This window comes from Emydura macquarii, unplaced genomic scaffold (genome assembly GCF_026122565.2).
Source record: "Emydura macquarii macquarii isolate MOO-44397 ecotype Brisbane River unplaced genomic scaffold, CSIRO-AGI_Emac_v2 contig_1644, whole genome shotgun sequence".
Classification (NCBI taxonomy): domain Eukaryota; kingdom Metazoa; phylum Chordata; order Testudines; family Chelidae; genus Emydura; species Emydura macquarii.
Genome location: NW_027131781.1, coordinates 14713081 through 14729838, shown reverse-complemented (window position 1 = coordinate 14729838; position 16758 = coordinate 14713081). Strand labels below are relative to the sequence as shown.

At 40.3% G+C, this 16758-nt stretch overlaps 1 protein-coding gene across 3 annotated transcripts in view; it reads right to left on the bottom strand.

Annotated features, from left to right (window-relative positions):
• The window catches only part of ZFAND6 (zinc finger AN1-type containing 6), a 46878-nt gene extending 31795 nt beyond the window's left edge, over nucleotides 1–15083 (bottom strand). The window contains exons 1-2 of one of the 3 annotated variants that reach the window (XM_067555699.1): nucleotides 14979–15012; nucleotides 10084–10155 (exon numbers count right to left, since the gene is read on the bottom strand). The gene's annotated coding sequence lies outside the window, so the exon portion shown is untranslated. Of the gene's footprint in view, nucleotides 1–6832; nucleotides 7415–10083; nucleotides 10156–14978 lie in introns of those variants that run through there. The other 2 variants (XM_067555698.1, XM_067555700.1) reach the window with 2 other exon arrangements.
• Nucleotides 15084–16758: the final 1675 nt, after the last annotated feature.

Here is a 16758-nt window from a genome sequence, read left to right as displayed (position 1 = left end):
CAAAGTGTTTTAGTGCCTTGACAGGGAAAAATTAAAACTGCAATCAAGGCTGTGGCAGGGACATGAGGACTCCCCAAATGAGGGGACAGACTGATGCCACTTCAGGTATTTGTGATTGTGCAATGAAGAATTGATGTAAAAATTAGAGAGAGGGGATAAATGGCCAACGAGCAGAACCATGCAAGGATTAGCTTATGTACAACAGTACACTGTGCAAACAAAACTGAGGCCAAGGGTCACACAGTGACTTTGCAGAATGGCAAGCTAATTGCTGTAGTAAAACCAGACTAAAAACGTTAGCCATGTCAGTCTGAAATCTCTGAAATGCAGTTTTGTAGACAATATGTACAAGTTGCTCTCTCTGGCAAGTAAGAAAAGAAGTATATTGAGCAATTCTACTTGCATATATAGGAAAAAGGTAAACATAGGGAGGATTTAATGCGGAGAGAGAGAATGAAAACAAAGGAAAATAAATTGTGAACAGTTAAGAAAGAGAAGAGTGTGATGTTAAAAAGAATAAAATGGACAGAGCAGAAGCAAGTTATTTTTTTAAAATGCAAAAGACAGAAATTTAGTTGACTGTTATATACCATATTGTAACTCCTAGTTTTAAATCACAATCAAACTTGCAATTTGGACTATACCTATGAAAAGGCATCAATATTTGAAAGTTGGGCCAGACCACAAGAATGACTAATATGTGAGATGAAAGCTTTTATAGGAGCCTTTCTACACTGACCTCTACACCTCATTAGAAAACTGATTTGTTGTAAATTAGTTGGCAGCTCATTTTTAGAAAGAAAAGAAGGCTTTTGTAACATTAACAGCAAAGCTCAAGTAAAGTGTGTTTTTAATAGAAGTCTACTGTTGTTTAAAATGGAGTTGCTAATGCATTCTGTTAAATAATTCACAATTCCCCTCTTCAGAATCCCTGGTGCTTTACCTAGATGGACACAAGTCTCCTTTTGGACTCCCATGTTTCATTTTGTGTTTCATCACCTCTTAATCAAGTGGGATTTTGGTACTGTGTAGTAATTACAGCTTTGAATTTTACCCCACCCAACTTTGTTGAACTGTTAACTGATTACCATAAATACAGCTACAAAGCAACTTCATTCCAGGATTTAACACCAATATCCAGCAGGATCGTGCCATTATCGTTGGTACACTATTTAGATGGCAAAATACTTGTTAGAACTATCCGAAAATAAAAAACCTAATGCAATTCTTAGAAGAAAGTTTTAATTATACAAACCCTTCTACACTGACAACAAAAGCTATCTTGTAAGCTTCTTACCTGATTTCAGAAAAGCTAAACAAGTAAAATAACCTTCAGGTTCTAATTTTGCATTCTCACCCTCTAACAGAGGCACCAATTTACCAAAAAGCTGCAGATTTCTTGTTAAGAAAGGTTGTTCACTGTATTGCCACTCCTGTCCTGCTAAGCTGCTTTAAATAATGTTCTACTGGACAATAAAAATACTACAACATTAAGGACCTAACTCCATGAGACTGTACTTCTGAAAAGCAACTTCATTCACTCCACCTCTCAGATGAGTTTATCACAAATTTGTGAGGTTTTTTTTTGCAATCTGATGTTTAGCCTTATTTCTTTTTGCTAACAGATACACAATATGACCAACAACTGATTACACATTTCTGAACACATTTAATTAAAAGATATACAAATTAGTGGTTTTCCAAACTAAGGGATAATGTTAGGTTGATTTAGACCCAAATATGTTGCTTGTAAAAATAGGATTTAAGAGAAACTTTAAACATCTCTGATTACAATAAAAAGTAGTCCAAACCTGTGTTAGTACTCAACAACCAGAAAGTGGAAGTGTCTAGTCTATTTTCTTTGCCCAACTAAAGTGTAGTGAAGACACACAATCATGGTGAAACAGTTACTAACTAGTAAAAGAACTTCAGAAGTCCAATATAGAACATTTAAGTATGCCAACAATATCTAATTTTTGGCCTTAAAAATACTAATTTTAAGCTCCTACTGCAACTTGACTTTGAATTTGTATTTATATGTCTCTCCAACGCCTTACATGATTACACACATTAGCACTATGAATCATAGGAGGCACACTATAGCATTACCGTCTTAAAATACGGGCTACTTAAACTGTTGGGTGGTTGTCAGAGCTTGCCAAGTCAGCCATGCTGTTTACAGTTTGGTGGAGCAGACATGGTATGTTTGGCTATCTTCGGGATGTGGTATTTTTCAGTGTCATGATATGAATATGTCATGGCACAACATAAAATGGCTGGCCAGGAATCATCCTGTGCACAAGATGCCCTGAACTCTGAATGCAGAGAGAAGTTCAGGTTCTGCAAGTCTGTGAGGTTAACAGCAGAAGTGTAACTTCTATGGATTTCCCATTTAAAAACTACTGTATGGAAAGCAAGGCTATGTCTACACTACCACTTTTGTTAGTATAACTCATGTCGCTCAGGGGTGTGGAAAAAAAAAACAAACCCCACACACCCCAGCAACGTAAATTACATCGACAGAAGTGCCGATGTGGACAGCGTTATGTCAGCGGGAGAGCAGCTCCTACCAAAATAGCTACCGTTGCTCTTTGGGGGGTGGCTTAATTATGTTGACAGGCATAGAGTGGCTACATGGGAGATCTTACAGCAGCACAGCTTCATAGGTACAGCTGAGCCACTATATGCTCTCTAGTGTAGACATGGCCTAAGTATTCACCCTCTTACACCCCACATCACCACTGAAGTTCCAAATCCCAGGGAGGCAGTGTTTCCTAATGGATGGAGCATTGGACTGGGACTTTGGACACCTGGATTCTATTCCTGGCTCTGCTACTAGCCTGCTGGGTGACATTGGGCAAATCACCTCACCTTTCTTGTGCTTTGAGATCTATGGATGACAACAATGAAGCTTAACATACTAAACAATCTGTAGGGATTTAAAGTTCAAGGCTGCAGTCATTTGACATACAGCCTCAAGAAGTTGTCTGAAGCTGACCTAAAACCTAAATTTTTTCCCACCCCTTTAACTCAACTTGTTTCCTCATGATGAATAAGTTTTTAAAAAAGTTCTCTGTATTTAACATTAGAAATTCACGTCTTGTTTACCCCCATTTAATCTGCAAGACTATGAACAACTAGTATAACAAGTAAGTGAAGCCTGATTGAGGGAGGGAGATTCTTTCCATTCAGACCTTAAAGCTTGATTTCTGCTAATCCCTATTTAACTCAAAAGCCCTATAAACACAGTTGGAAGAAGAGATCTGTAAAAAAACATATCGCCCCCTGCCCCTTCAACTAAGGGTAGAGAAGTTACCACACGCATCTAAGTGTATGTCTACACCTGAAGTTGGAGGTATAAATTCCAGCTCAAGGAGACATACCCATGCTAGCCCTGATCAACCTAGAGCAATAAGAACAGAGTGGAACCACAACAGCGCAAGGGATTGGCTATCCCATGTAAATACCAGGTCTTGGATGGATACGTATTCAGGGTGGCAAGTCCCTCTCACTGCTCATGCCGCCACAGATACACTGTTTTTAGCACAACTAGCTCAATCAGAGCTACCACCTGTATTTCTCCTTGAGTTGAAGTTTACCTCTCCAGCTCAAAGTATAAATCAATCAGAGAAGAATTTAACATTCCTGAGATTTCTAAAGTAAAAAACAAGCAGAAATAAAATACATTATGTTGAAGAAACCTTTCAAACCTTTGTTATATACATCTTAAAGCAGATAAAATGGGCCAAAGGTTTTTATTTATTTATTTATTTTTAATTGTTTTACAGGTCATTTTATTGATTGACTGTTTTCACACAACTTTGTTACAGTGTAATCATCAACCTCTCCCACAGCAAAATTCCACACCATGGCAGGCTAAGGATAGCCACACGAAGTCCCAATTCCTATGTGTGAGCTCTGTACCTCCAGTACTCTATCCCTAATCCACTCCTAGCAGCACCAACAGCCAAGGCTGCCCCTGGGATCCTCACATAGGCCCTGTCTTCCCTAGGAAAAAAGGTGTTTGCCATGATAGCTAACACATGGCAGCTAACATGGTAAAAATCCTAATATGGATAAGGCAGTTTTTTCAAACATGTTAATACTACACCACTTTTCCTAGTGTGAACAGTATCGTCACCACGAAGGGAGTTCCATGAGAAACGTAATACAGCCCTCAAGTTGTACTACCTTTCCAAAATAGTTCACACAGAGCTGAAGGGGGAACAGTACGCTCAACTGCACCCATGCTCAATGCATCACAACCCAATCAATACTTCCTGGGGTAACATCAGCAGGTAGGTGGAGAGAAGAATGGTTCCATGAGATCACTGATGCCTTTGCCCTCTCTTTTCCATGAACGGAAGAAGGAAGCACGATCTAGCCCTAAGTCTGTCAGTTAAGGTTTAATCTTAGAGAGCATGTTAAACTTCGCCTACATCAGATGTGTAAATTTCCATCTTGACATAAGTAATGTGTTCATGAATCCTCAAACACAGAACATACACAACTCAGTGTAGAAGACTTGTCTGATTCTGTGTAAGAAGAGGTTTTACTAGTAAAAACTGCTGCAATAACTAGCAGATCAATGCAGATTGCTTAGCTACAATTCTTAATACAGGCAAGAATGGCTGCTGTATCTTGAATATAGAAGTTCTCCAGCTATGCCAGAAAAGTGGTATATTTATCCTTTAGGGCCAGTCAGAATTACATACATGAGGTGAAGACTTGAACAGTTCACTTCTGAAAGTTGAATATAACAGGAAAATTACTGGTCCCATCTTTACTAGCTAGGTACATCAAATACAAGAAAAATTAAAAAACGGTTCAACCACTGATTGGTTTGAAATAAATTACACTTGCAAATGTCAGCTAAGTAAAAGCAGCATTTTGCATAATTAGTATTTAATATTACAAAAATACGTATGATTTTGTTTGTGTGAATTTAATATACATACATAATACATGTTTAGTTTGCACAAGCATAAGCCTGTATTTTATTTTTGCTTTTTGCTTTCAATTGTGATATGAACTCTGGTCACTCAAATAAGGCCTAACTTCAGTTGAAAAGTGTGTGTAATACCTGGCACTTTAGTCAACTTTTGTCTAAGGAGTACTACTTTTCTCCTTGTAATAAAGAGCAGCAATTTAAATAAGAGGCATCTGGCCCAAACACAGTTAAAATGGCCAGTAGAGCTACTGATGAGAATTAAGTAGTATTTCCATAGCTTGATGCCACACATTTGGTAGGAATATTTACTAGTAGTAAAACGCATTTCCAAAAAAAATTAGAAAGTGAATGAAATTAAGACATATGTAAAATCAGAAAGTGTAATGTGTGTGTGTAAGCCTATAAAACACTGGACCAAAGTTGGATGCTCCTAGGCAAAAATGAAAGCAATTTATAATCCACATTTTTTTGGGAAAGAAAATTAACTAATGGAAAATTGAAAATGTGTGATGTGTACTATGTTGACCATACCTAACTATCTGGCAAAATGCTTTGCACTGTCACTTAGAAGATCCTGGTTTGATTTTCATGTCTGCTCTTAAATTCCCCAAACTTCCACATCCTAACTATTTGTAATACACCAATTAGCTTGGTATTTAAGCATTAAAGTTAATAAATGTCAGAGACCATAACATAGTATTTCTTTGACACCCCCTCCCTCTCAGGAGCTGGTGTGTATAAATACAAGTGTGTGTGTGTACGGACACGGTTTTGTGACGAAATGGGGTGAAAATTAGGGAAGACTTAAAAAAGTATGCCTTACATTTTAACCAAACAACCAGACTTGGGCACCCCTGATCTCTCTGGCTAGGAATACAAAGGGATCACATTAAACATTTTGCAATACTAAACAGAAACTCTTCTCCATAATACTAGTTCATAGCATGTTCCAAGCCTGAAGACCCCTGGGACAATGACAAAAGGTGTCACTACAAATTAATCCTAAATATGAAAGCCAAAAGGAAAAAAAGAAAAGTGTAAAAACTGAAGATAACCATCCCCCTGCTCCCAAACAACCAGTAACCACCACGCTATATGTAAGATTTGGGGTGGTATTGATTAGTTTTGAAGGAAGCCTATCTTCAGATGGAAAGGCAGTGACTGCAACAAAGTGTAAAAGGACTTAATTTTCTCCCCCGCCCCCTTTTGTTTTTAAATCAGAGTTCTGATGGTCCTTGATGTTCTGGGAAATTGTATTAAGGGAGGAGAAAAAAAATAATCTTAAAACGCATTAAATCTAGCTTTTAAACCTCTTTGCAGACACTGTTCCAAATACACCAAAATCTATACAAAATGTTCTTCTTCAAGGGGGCAAAATAAATCGTATCAATCTTAAGTGACAATCATGGATATGACTCTTAAGACAAAGAAATATGACTTAAAACAAATGTTATCACTGTATAATCTAATAGAAACCATCACACTGAGTTAGTCCAAGTCTCATCAGAACCAGAGAAGTCAGAGTTAAAAATAAAGCTCTTTTGGAGTTACACAACGTTACAAAAAACAGCAGCATAATCCTCAATATTTGACAATTAACACAACTAGGAAAGATACTGTTGCACAACTTGACTTTTTCAAATAAAAATACCAAACTTTTAACTAACAATAAATTATAAAAGAAACTCAATCAAGTTTGCATCTCTCAACAGCTTATTTCCTGCCCAAAGAGCCCTTTTGTTCTGCTTCCCTGCATACATTTTAATATTCTGCCAGCACTGGAAAACAAAACAATCACGAAATTTGGCACAGACATAAGCATAAGTGCCTTAGAGGGTAAAATGAAGAAAAACACCAAGATTAGAACCAAAAAAATCCTACCAACAAGATCTGCACAATTTTCTGTTTGCTTCACCCCAGATTAACTTCACTTGAAGCTGTAGTCCTGAGCAACCTAGCCTCAACAGAAAGCCCCACCTTCTTCAGTTCTACTGGCTGAAATGGAAAAAACTCCGCCCTTCCAGTAAAACTGATATCTCTGATTGGTAAAACTTAATATCCATTATTTAAAGAACTTTTCCTTGCTAGCAGGTTAGGTTAAGCTGGTTAAAACACCCAGGACAAGCTGGTTTCTTAAAGAAACAGCACACAAGTCTTTAGTTGTGCCAAACTACAGCATTTGATTGCATTATTTTTGACTAGCTTGATACCAATTAACATTACATTACAAAAAACCGAACAAGGCAAGCCTAGACTATCACTCCGGATCTTGAACATAGCTCTCAAAACCTTAGATTCGTAGGGTTTTATTTAGAAACACAAAGGTGATGTTACAGAATACATACTTTTGAAAAAACTGATCAGTCTATTATTAAAGAACTAGATGCTCTATGACCTGAAATGGAAAGGATTCTATTTATATAAAGTTTAACTCCAGCTGCTTTTTAATTATAGGATACAATTTAATTTGAGCATTAGGAACAAGTTCACTATTTAAAAAACACAGTTAACTGAAATTTAGACACACAATGTAACTTTCAAGATATGATTTCGTAGTCTAAACATGAAAATATGAAGTCAGTTGCCTGTTTCAACCTGCTTTCTTCTGCTAATTTATGACTGACTCAGCAAAAGTGTTTTCCATAGTATGGAAGCCAATGTCTGGATCTTAAAAGGGTCTATGCATTTTCTGTGCCAGAGACAGTCAGTGGTTTTTATTTTTTGCTGATACAATATTTGTTTATATACCACTATTTTTATAAGCTATTTTAAAGGAGTTTATTTTAATAATTAGATCTGATTATGTTAAAAGTAAATATTCCATTCATCTGCTATTTGCTCTTGGTAATTGTATAATACAGAATATGATGTCAGTTTGTATTATCAAAATCTTAGACATCACTGCAAACCCTTCTCTCCCCCACCCAAAAAAAAATAAAAAAACCCAACAACAACAAAATCTGAACAGCCCCCTACTGCCTGCCAGCAAAGTCTACCTAATTGAAAAGCCTAAAGTTTAGGGGGGAAAAGTCACACAGAATAAAGAGGCATCTTGCATCATGTCTCACAAATGAGCGGACACTGCCAGATCACTTGAGGAACTCTCTTCCCTCTCCCTGACTCACCATAGAAAATGCTGTATTCTGGAGGTTGACACCTCCTCTCCCCCCTCCCCCCGTCCGCACTAAAGTATCTCAGTGACACCACACTTTGCCCAGTAAGTGTTATATTTTCATGAGTTTAATATTTCATCTGTTTCAACCTACACCCAGGATGGTACAAGCTGTGAATTATTTGCACATTTGTATTTTTTGTTGTTGTTTTGAGGGGTTTTTGTTGTTTTTGTTTTTAATACAAGGAAAGTTAGAGGGAGAGAGACATGAGAAGTAAACAAAGATCTTCATGGAGAACAGCCTATTGAAGCCATCTAGTTTTCACTCCTCTTTCCTCAAAACTCCATTGCATCAGCTTTCCTTCTGAAATAATTAAGGTTTAAGCTAGGCTGCAAAATGGATACCTATTTCAACAGTGTTGGGGGATAACTGTTTTAAATAGGTCTACAAGGCTATATTTGTAGAAGAATGGGCCCTTCTAAACTATTTTGCTATTGTAAATGAAAAGTGCAAAATAACATAGTATTTTGCTGTGACTAAATTATTACCCACATGTGAGGGGAATACTTAATGCAAAATACTAGGCTGAATTTTAGTGTATGCACCACTTTCTATTTAAAAAAAAAGAGGCTTTAAAAGGGAATAGAATATTTCATGGATTCACCTTCTAACAAAATAGCCACATGGCAAACAGCAGGAAATACACGGTGATTCATATTTTAGAGCTTTGTATAACACTATAACTGACCTAAACATGGTTCAAAGAAGGCAATTCACACAAACCACAGTAAAGTTAATAAGCAAGGGGCACTACCAGAAAAGGGCTAACTTTAGGAAGGCTCTACAGCTGCACAATGTATTATAGTGCCTAATATACAAACTGAAAGAGTCCAGTCAGAGGCCTAATCCCAAGATGCTTTGCAAGGATTCTGTACTTTAACTTTATTCTTAATGTTCTGTGCATTCAATCAGGTCCTCTTCATACAGTCTCATAGTTGCATTGCAAAAGACAGCATTAAGTCATAAAAGCACCACACAGTCTAAGCAATCAATGGCAAGAACACAGATCAGGCAAATAAAGCAACATGAGTAAGACTTGTAAAGGGTCACAATAATACCTAGAACAAGCTCCTAACCTTCAGTTTGGAGTGCATGAAGTTGAAGGCCTGTGAGAACAATAACTGCAGTCACAAAACCATACTATCAAAACCACCCTGCTCCAGAAGGGCAACATCTTCTGCCCCCAAAACAAGTTTTGTAGCTTACCTATACACTGTTTGTTGTATTTACATAATACCTTTCCCCCAAAGAACCCCAGAGTGCTTTAAAAACCCATACCTATCAATCAACACAGAAATGCAGCCACACTCAAGTGCACCGCAGCATCCAAACAACTAGCACACTGCATAATAGTGAACAGCGAGGAAATTTTATCCAAAGATACCCTACTCTTACTAAATGGCCCATGGAATATTTTGCTGCTCTTGTAAAGCAAACAGACCCCCAAATCAGAGCAATGAGAAGAATCCAAGCCACTTGTACCCTTATCTATTACATATCAAAGTTCATGTGTGAATACAGCTGAATTTAGAGGTTCGAAATCCAAGTTGGAATTTTGTTGCTCAGTTCCTTGCCCAGCCCCAAAGAATACCACAATCAGGACTATAGAAAGTGAGTGAGAGACACTAAGTTCATAGTTTTAATTTCTGCCCACATATCCTATGTTATTCTGGATCAGAGTCTGAAGAAATGCACTTTATTTGTAGTTTGCAATCTGCTACTTAATTAGGGAAGCTCTAAGCACGAGCAGCCTTAAAGACAAATTCAAATTCCAGCTGCTGCTGTTGCTGCTGCTGCACTGGGGACAGGAGTAAGACGAGAAAGTGCCTTAGTTTCATTTGATTATTTTAATTGTAGAAAACCCAGACGTCTGTTTGTGCTGCAATCTTAAGATACATAAAAGATACAGCAATTTAGTGGGACTTGCCAGCCCAGAAGATGCAGAAGTGAGCTTTTTACCTGTAAGTCACCCAGTTCAACAGAACAGAGTGGTAGCGATCAAAAGCTGTCATCTGATGGCTGTTCAGTGACCTATGTAAAAACATGACAGTCTCAGTCCAGTTACCTATGGACATGTGTGAATCACAAAAGCCTGCCAAAAATTGGTTTTGAAGGGGTCTTAGGAAACATAACTATTACCTCTAGGTTTCTACAGGTTAGTAAGTGGCAAAGCAATGTAGAGGACTAAAGCTTGTATGCGCTATACCTGCACAGGGGAAAAAGGTCTTCAGCCTCCAGGGCTGTCAGATATGCCAGTACTACAATGGGGTTTGTTCTTCGGTGTGTTTTTTTTTTTTAAAGACATGCAGATCTAACTTTTAACCTGCTTTCTATTGTTAACTAGCACCATCACTTAAAATTAAAAGGCAGATATTTCACTTGCAAATTTTCCCATTCCAGGCAAATGTCTAAATTTATTAATATTTATACAATTATGCCTTTGAAGTTGCTATGTACAAAGTTTACTATACCTAATAATTTTGAAATCAATGGTATACCTATTGATCACCAGATTCTCTCTGAATACATTAAATTGTTAGATTAAAAACAGCCATTCTTTCAATGTAGATAACTTACACATACACTAGTGCCATGATTACACGAGCATATGAATCGTTTCAATAGTGTATTCAAAACACTATTCTGTTCACATTCTTATACCATGGTGATGGGCATGGTATCTGAGCATCATCCTCAAAGGAGAGAGTGATTTACATCACCGACGTATTCTATTTATACCATACCAGCTCCTCTCCGGTATGAGTTAGTTGCATGAGATTGCATTTTCCACATATGCTAGTAGGTTATGAGTTGCTGTGTGGAAAGATCAAAGAATGGAGATTTGCATTTTCAGCTGAAAATTAGACGTTAGTGTTCATCCTCTGATCCTGTGGGAGCAAATTCCACCACCAGGAACAAACTCCCCTCTATGCAAATGAGCTTCTCCTTAGAGGTATGCAATTCCATTATTCAAAGGGAGCAAAATTGTCAATGGCAGTCAAGCAACAGGATGTGTAAACAGTACTTCAGGTACTCTAGGCTAAAACCAGAGGATTAGGACCAAGACCTTGAAGTGGTATTTTTTTCAACGGGAAGCCAGCGGTATACAGATATGCAATCTTTCTACTGCTTTTCTCGATGCTTTCAACCCAAGATATAGTGCATTATTACAATCAAGTCTGGAAATGACAAAAATGCATATGACCAAGGCCAGGCCTTCATCAGACTAGGCTTAGATAGAAGGTCAAATGTGTTTTTGTGACTGATGTTACAGGAAAATCTAACAAGATATTCCAAAGGACACTATAAATTAGCTACCCAAAGTCTCCAGCAGTCCAAAATGATCAGCGTGGCAGAAAGCACCTCAAACTGCTTCCTTCTGCCTACAAGCATAAAACAAGACAAAGTAGCTTAAGCCATTTCCTCACCCAGATGCTGGGATACCTGGGTGATAGTGAGATTTTTGTGAAGGATAAACAGTTGAGTTTATTGCCTAAATGTTTCTGACAAATGTAGCTTCATGAAGTCTTAATCACTCCCAAGAGTTAGGATATTCAGTAAGACCAGGAAAGAGGAGTAATAACAACAGACCTACACAGGTGAAGGCTCTGGTGGTAGTCATTACCCATCATGCCTTTTGGCTAGAGCCCCTGTGGAAGGATCCAGACCATTTCCCTGGACACCAGTCATCTCGCTCAGGTGGGACAGCAGCATCCTACAGTATGGTTTTGCATACTGAATTCAATGGCCCAAGAATATGTATATCGATGTTCACCCTCTTCTCTAAACTGAAATTAAATGCTTCTAGTAAGCCTGTATAGAACAAGCCAAACACCACCTGATTCAGAAAGGCTACTCAAGATCCAGGTGCATAACTTTATCCCAACTAGCTGTCAAGTGTATTTACAATTCTTTGAGACATGATTAATATAGTTACTACAAAAAAGCACACATTTTCACAGGAACAGGAGGTACCCTAATCAGTAACCATAGTAACTTTTCAGTAGCTTGTGTTAACATTTCTGTCCTCTTCTGATAACTTTAAAAAGACAGTGGCAAGTTATTTGTATGGGGTTTTGTGCAGACAGTCAGAGTTTAAAGTAGTCAGATGTTGAATTTATAACTAACGTAAGGTCTTATATTTTCAAATATATACCACTTTAATTTTGAAAGCAAAACAATAAGCCAAACTAGAAGCCACTTTCCACATGTCTGGTGTGCTAAACTAATTGCTTATAAAGACAAAAACATTATTATAAAGGGACCTGAACACACAAGAAATACATGCAGGAAATAGTTTGGGATTGCTCTAAAAAAAGTAATGAAAGTTGGAATAAAAAAAAAAAAAAAAAAAAAAAAAAAAAACCACACAAACCATTCAGTGGTGCACGAGACATCTGAAAAGTAAAGTAGTTTCAGCATAAGTGATACAGGGGCAGTAGTGAATATCAAATTGGATATAAGCTTCTTACAGTGATATATATAGCAGGAAAACACTAAATCCAAAACAAAAAATCATACGCGCACACCACAATAGATTTTGGGCAGAACAAAAAGACATATCATGGACTACATAGAAGGGGATGGTCCCCTTCTGTATGACACATTGGAGACCATATCTAATGCAAAGTACATTTCTAGGTACCTCAATACCAGAAAGATAACAATAGATTAGAGCAGCAATAAAAGTTATCAAGGAACTGGAGGGAATGATTAAAAGACTGAAGAAAGTTTAGAAGGACTAGAGACATATAGCTCTGCTGATCATCTAATGGCAACAGTTCTCAAACTGCAGGTTGGAATCCCAAAGTGGGTCATGACCCATTTTAATGGGATTGCCAGGGCTGGCATTAAACTTGCTGGGTCCCAGAGTTAAAGCTGAAGCCCGAGCCCCATTGCCAGGGGCTTCAGCCCTGGAAGGCAGGAGTCAGGCTTCCGCTTCAGCCCTGGGCAGTGGGACTCAGGTTACAGTCCCTGTCCACCCAAGGCTGAAGCCCTCAGGCTTTGGCTCCCCTGCCCAGGGTGACAGGGCTTGGGCTCAGGGTGCAATCAAGTCCCAAAACCTCTGATCTAAGGGAAAGAGAACATGATTAAGCATCTACAATTCAAAGAGTGTAAACACACCAAGAAAGGAATTATTTAAGGTGGAACCAAAGGAATATAACAAGGAATAATAGGATGAAATGGAAAGGACTGAATTTCAGTTTTAAAGGTCATGGGTCAGGGCTACAAAAGTAGGGACCTGTATTACCCACAATGCATTGATGTTAATAGAAGTTTGACACAATAATTGAGAGTAGATTATAAACCCCCAGCAGAGTGGAATAATCCCCACCAGCTTGTTTCTCTACCCCACGCCTTTTGGGCACAGATTTCAGCCACAGAACAAGTCCAGACAAAGAGTCAGGGAAAGGACTGAAGCGCAAGACACATATAGTAGTGCACTTTTTTAAACCCCTGGGGAAAAAAAGAGTTGCAGCCTAGCAGCTGCTCCCGCCACCACTCCTGTTGAGAATCTGCCACTACATAAACACATTTGCTTTGCTGTATGCTTCTGTAAAAAAGATGAGTGAGATAATTAATGCTGACCTTTAGGAAGTCATTCTTTCAGAGTTAACAACCCACTGAGACAAAAGAAGATGTTCACACCACTCAGACCTAGCATTTCAGGCTTTTCAGAGAGACTGGAAAGACAGTACTGCATCAGGGTTACATTTGGAAGGTTATTTTCACAACTGTAAGGACTAGGGAAATGTAATATTTTAAAATGACATCCTAAATCAACCAGACACACTGGTTTGGCTAGGAGCTTGGTACCACAATAGAGGTTGTTCAGGAAGCAAAATTCATCCACATGCTCCCAAACACCCAGGTAGTCCCGACTGAAGCCATCCTAGTAGTAAATATTTATAGTTAGTACTGTCCTAAAGCCCTAACCGCTGTTGGAGCCTAACTGTGCTGGACACTGCCTAAACCCCGACAAAATCAATCCCTACCCTTACAACAGAAGCAGCAATGCTCATGTTCACATAGCAGGAGAGCTGGTGGGGGGGCTAGGGGGGGAAACCTATTTATGAACGTTCTCTCAAAAATGCATCTTGTACTGGTTAAAAAAAATCAAGACGAACTCTTCTGACCACTTCTGTGCAGCACTTTTTGTTGTGAAAGGTTACATAACGCTCCAAAGACGAGAGGAAACACATCACTGCCGAAATGCAGCCATCCCCAGGGCAGAGGACAACATACCGGCAAACAAGTTGAGTAAGAACAAGGGAAGAGGAATGGTCACGGAAGGAGGCTGGTGCAAACTTCTACCCTGATGAAGTTGCCCGGGGGGCATTTATTACACTCCGGGGTTGGAGGGGGAAGGAAGAAGCACCAAAAAAGGGAGAAGCCAGCCTTGGACTTGCGTCTGGCCCCGCGTGGAACTCACGAAGGTCCTGGGATTTTGACTGCCGGACACCGAGCCCCACAGCGCCTGATGCGCCTCCCTGGACAACACTCACCTGACTCATCCCCACGCACGCCCAGGACTCACCGGGGCGGGGGCCACAGCAGCTTCCGTGGGTCAGACTCCCGTCGTGTGTTTGTGTGGGGGAGGGGTGCGCCCCAACCGCCCCCCCCCACTCCCTGATGGGGGGGCCCCCCTCCTTTCCCTGATGGGGGCCCGGCTGTGGGGCGCCCGCTCCTCGCTCCAGCCTGCCCCACCTCTCTGCGGCCAGGGCGCCCCCCCCGGCCGGGACCGCCGGTCCCTTCACGCCACGGGGTGTCCTTGGCTGGGCGCCCGCCTCTCCCGGGACAGCCGCCCCGCGGGCCCCCCCGCAGCCTCCGGCCCGCCTCCCGCTCAGCCTTACCTGGCTGCGGGGCCCGCTGAAGCCCCTGCTCCGCCCGGCCGCCGCCGCTGGCCCCGCTCTCTCGATCTTTACTAAACTTTTTTTTTTTTTTTCCTGTTTCGTTGCCCTGAGAGTGACGCGAGCGGGCGCTGATTGGCGGAGCCGGCAGGGAGGGAGGGAGGGTGGTACCGGCTCCCGCCACTAATTATTACAGGGGACGGCGGCGACGTGAACCACAGAACTGGGCAGAGAGGGATTTAAAGAGACAGCGTCACTCCACTGCGCCGCAGCTGCCTGCCCAGCCGGGGGATGGTGGGGGAGCGGAGCAGTGGCAGAGGGGGGCAGGGCAGGAGTAGGTGAGGGAAGTGGGGGGAGGCGAGGGGCAAGTGTGGGTGAGAAGAAGGGGGGGTGGGATAGGAGGAGGTTGGGAAGCAGAGTGGGGATGTGGAAAGGGTGGCAGGGTAGGGCTGATGGGTAGGAAGGATGGAGAAAGGGGAGATGGGGGAAGGAGGAAGAAGGCAAGGGGCAAAGTGCCAAGTAGGAGCAGTGGTGTGGCAACTGTAACATGGATCATAATATAAGACAAAAATATATTGAGAGGGCACAAGCCAGCGAAATGCCCCCTGCACTCACAGACAAACACACTCCCTGCCCATCCCTATGTATTACATGTTCAGTAACTCCCCAGCCAGGGCACCACTTGTCCCTCCTCTGTATATTGCTCTGCAAAGCCCTGTCTCCAAGAGTGACTATCCACATGGGGGAGATTTAAAAACAAGGCATGCTTGAGATTTTAGAATGTGCTAGTGACAGAACGTACTGCAGAAGCGTCTACTTTAAAAAGCTGCTTTGATCCAAGATAAGGGAGGGAAGCACCTTCCAACTAAATGAGACTTGGCAGGTCTGTTTCCGTGGTTTGTGTGATTGTTTGTTACATATTTCATGACGTATTATTTACCTCGGACCAGAGCTTCAAGACCTTTGTGTGGCTCCTTCCCATTCCAGGAATATTTCACAACTGACGCATGCAACTTTATATTCAAATAACTTCGCAGCCGAGCTCTATGGAGAGAGGAGGATTCCTGTGGCATCCCCTTTGAAGTCAGCCTGAGTAAAAGATATTGCTCACTGAAACCAGCATGATCTGTTAGTGGTTTTTCTTTTTCATGTTTATTTATTTATTTGATTTTACAAAGATTTTACAGTTTCATTTTTTCAGCTCTCTACTCTACCCACTTCTGCATAGGAATACGTTTAGAGTTAAGGAGAAAACAAGAAAGATTCAGGCTTACAAAACTTAGTTAAATTTTAATGTGTAGCCTTTTTTATAGTTTTATGGATATTAAAAGTTCATAGTCATGTTAGTCAGTTAATCAAATACATTCACGGTCACTTGCTTTTAGTTTAGTTTAGCTTCTTTATTTCCCCTCTAAAAAGTCAGCTCCAGATTTTGAATATTTTGTAGTTCTCTGCAATATGTCACACAGGTTTTATTTTCCCATGGAGAGCTGAGATAATATACCACAGCTTATTTTTATATAATGATTTTTATATAGAGTCTTCAGTACACAGTATCACATAACCATGCACATGTCAGCTGTAAACTAAGGCATAAAGGAAGGTTTTAAAGTGAGATTTAAAGAGGATGAATGACTCAATGGCTTGAAGGCAGGTAGGAGAGGTGAGAATTCCAAATAGATGAAACAGCACAAGCAAAAGAGCTACTCGACTGTATAAAGGTGAGGGAAAGAGATCAAGATTGGAGGCACACATAGGAAAGTAGCTGGATGAGAGATCAGAG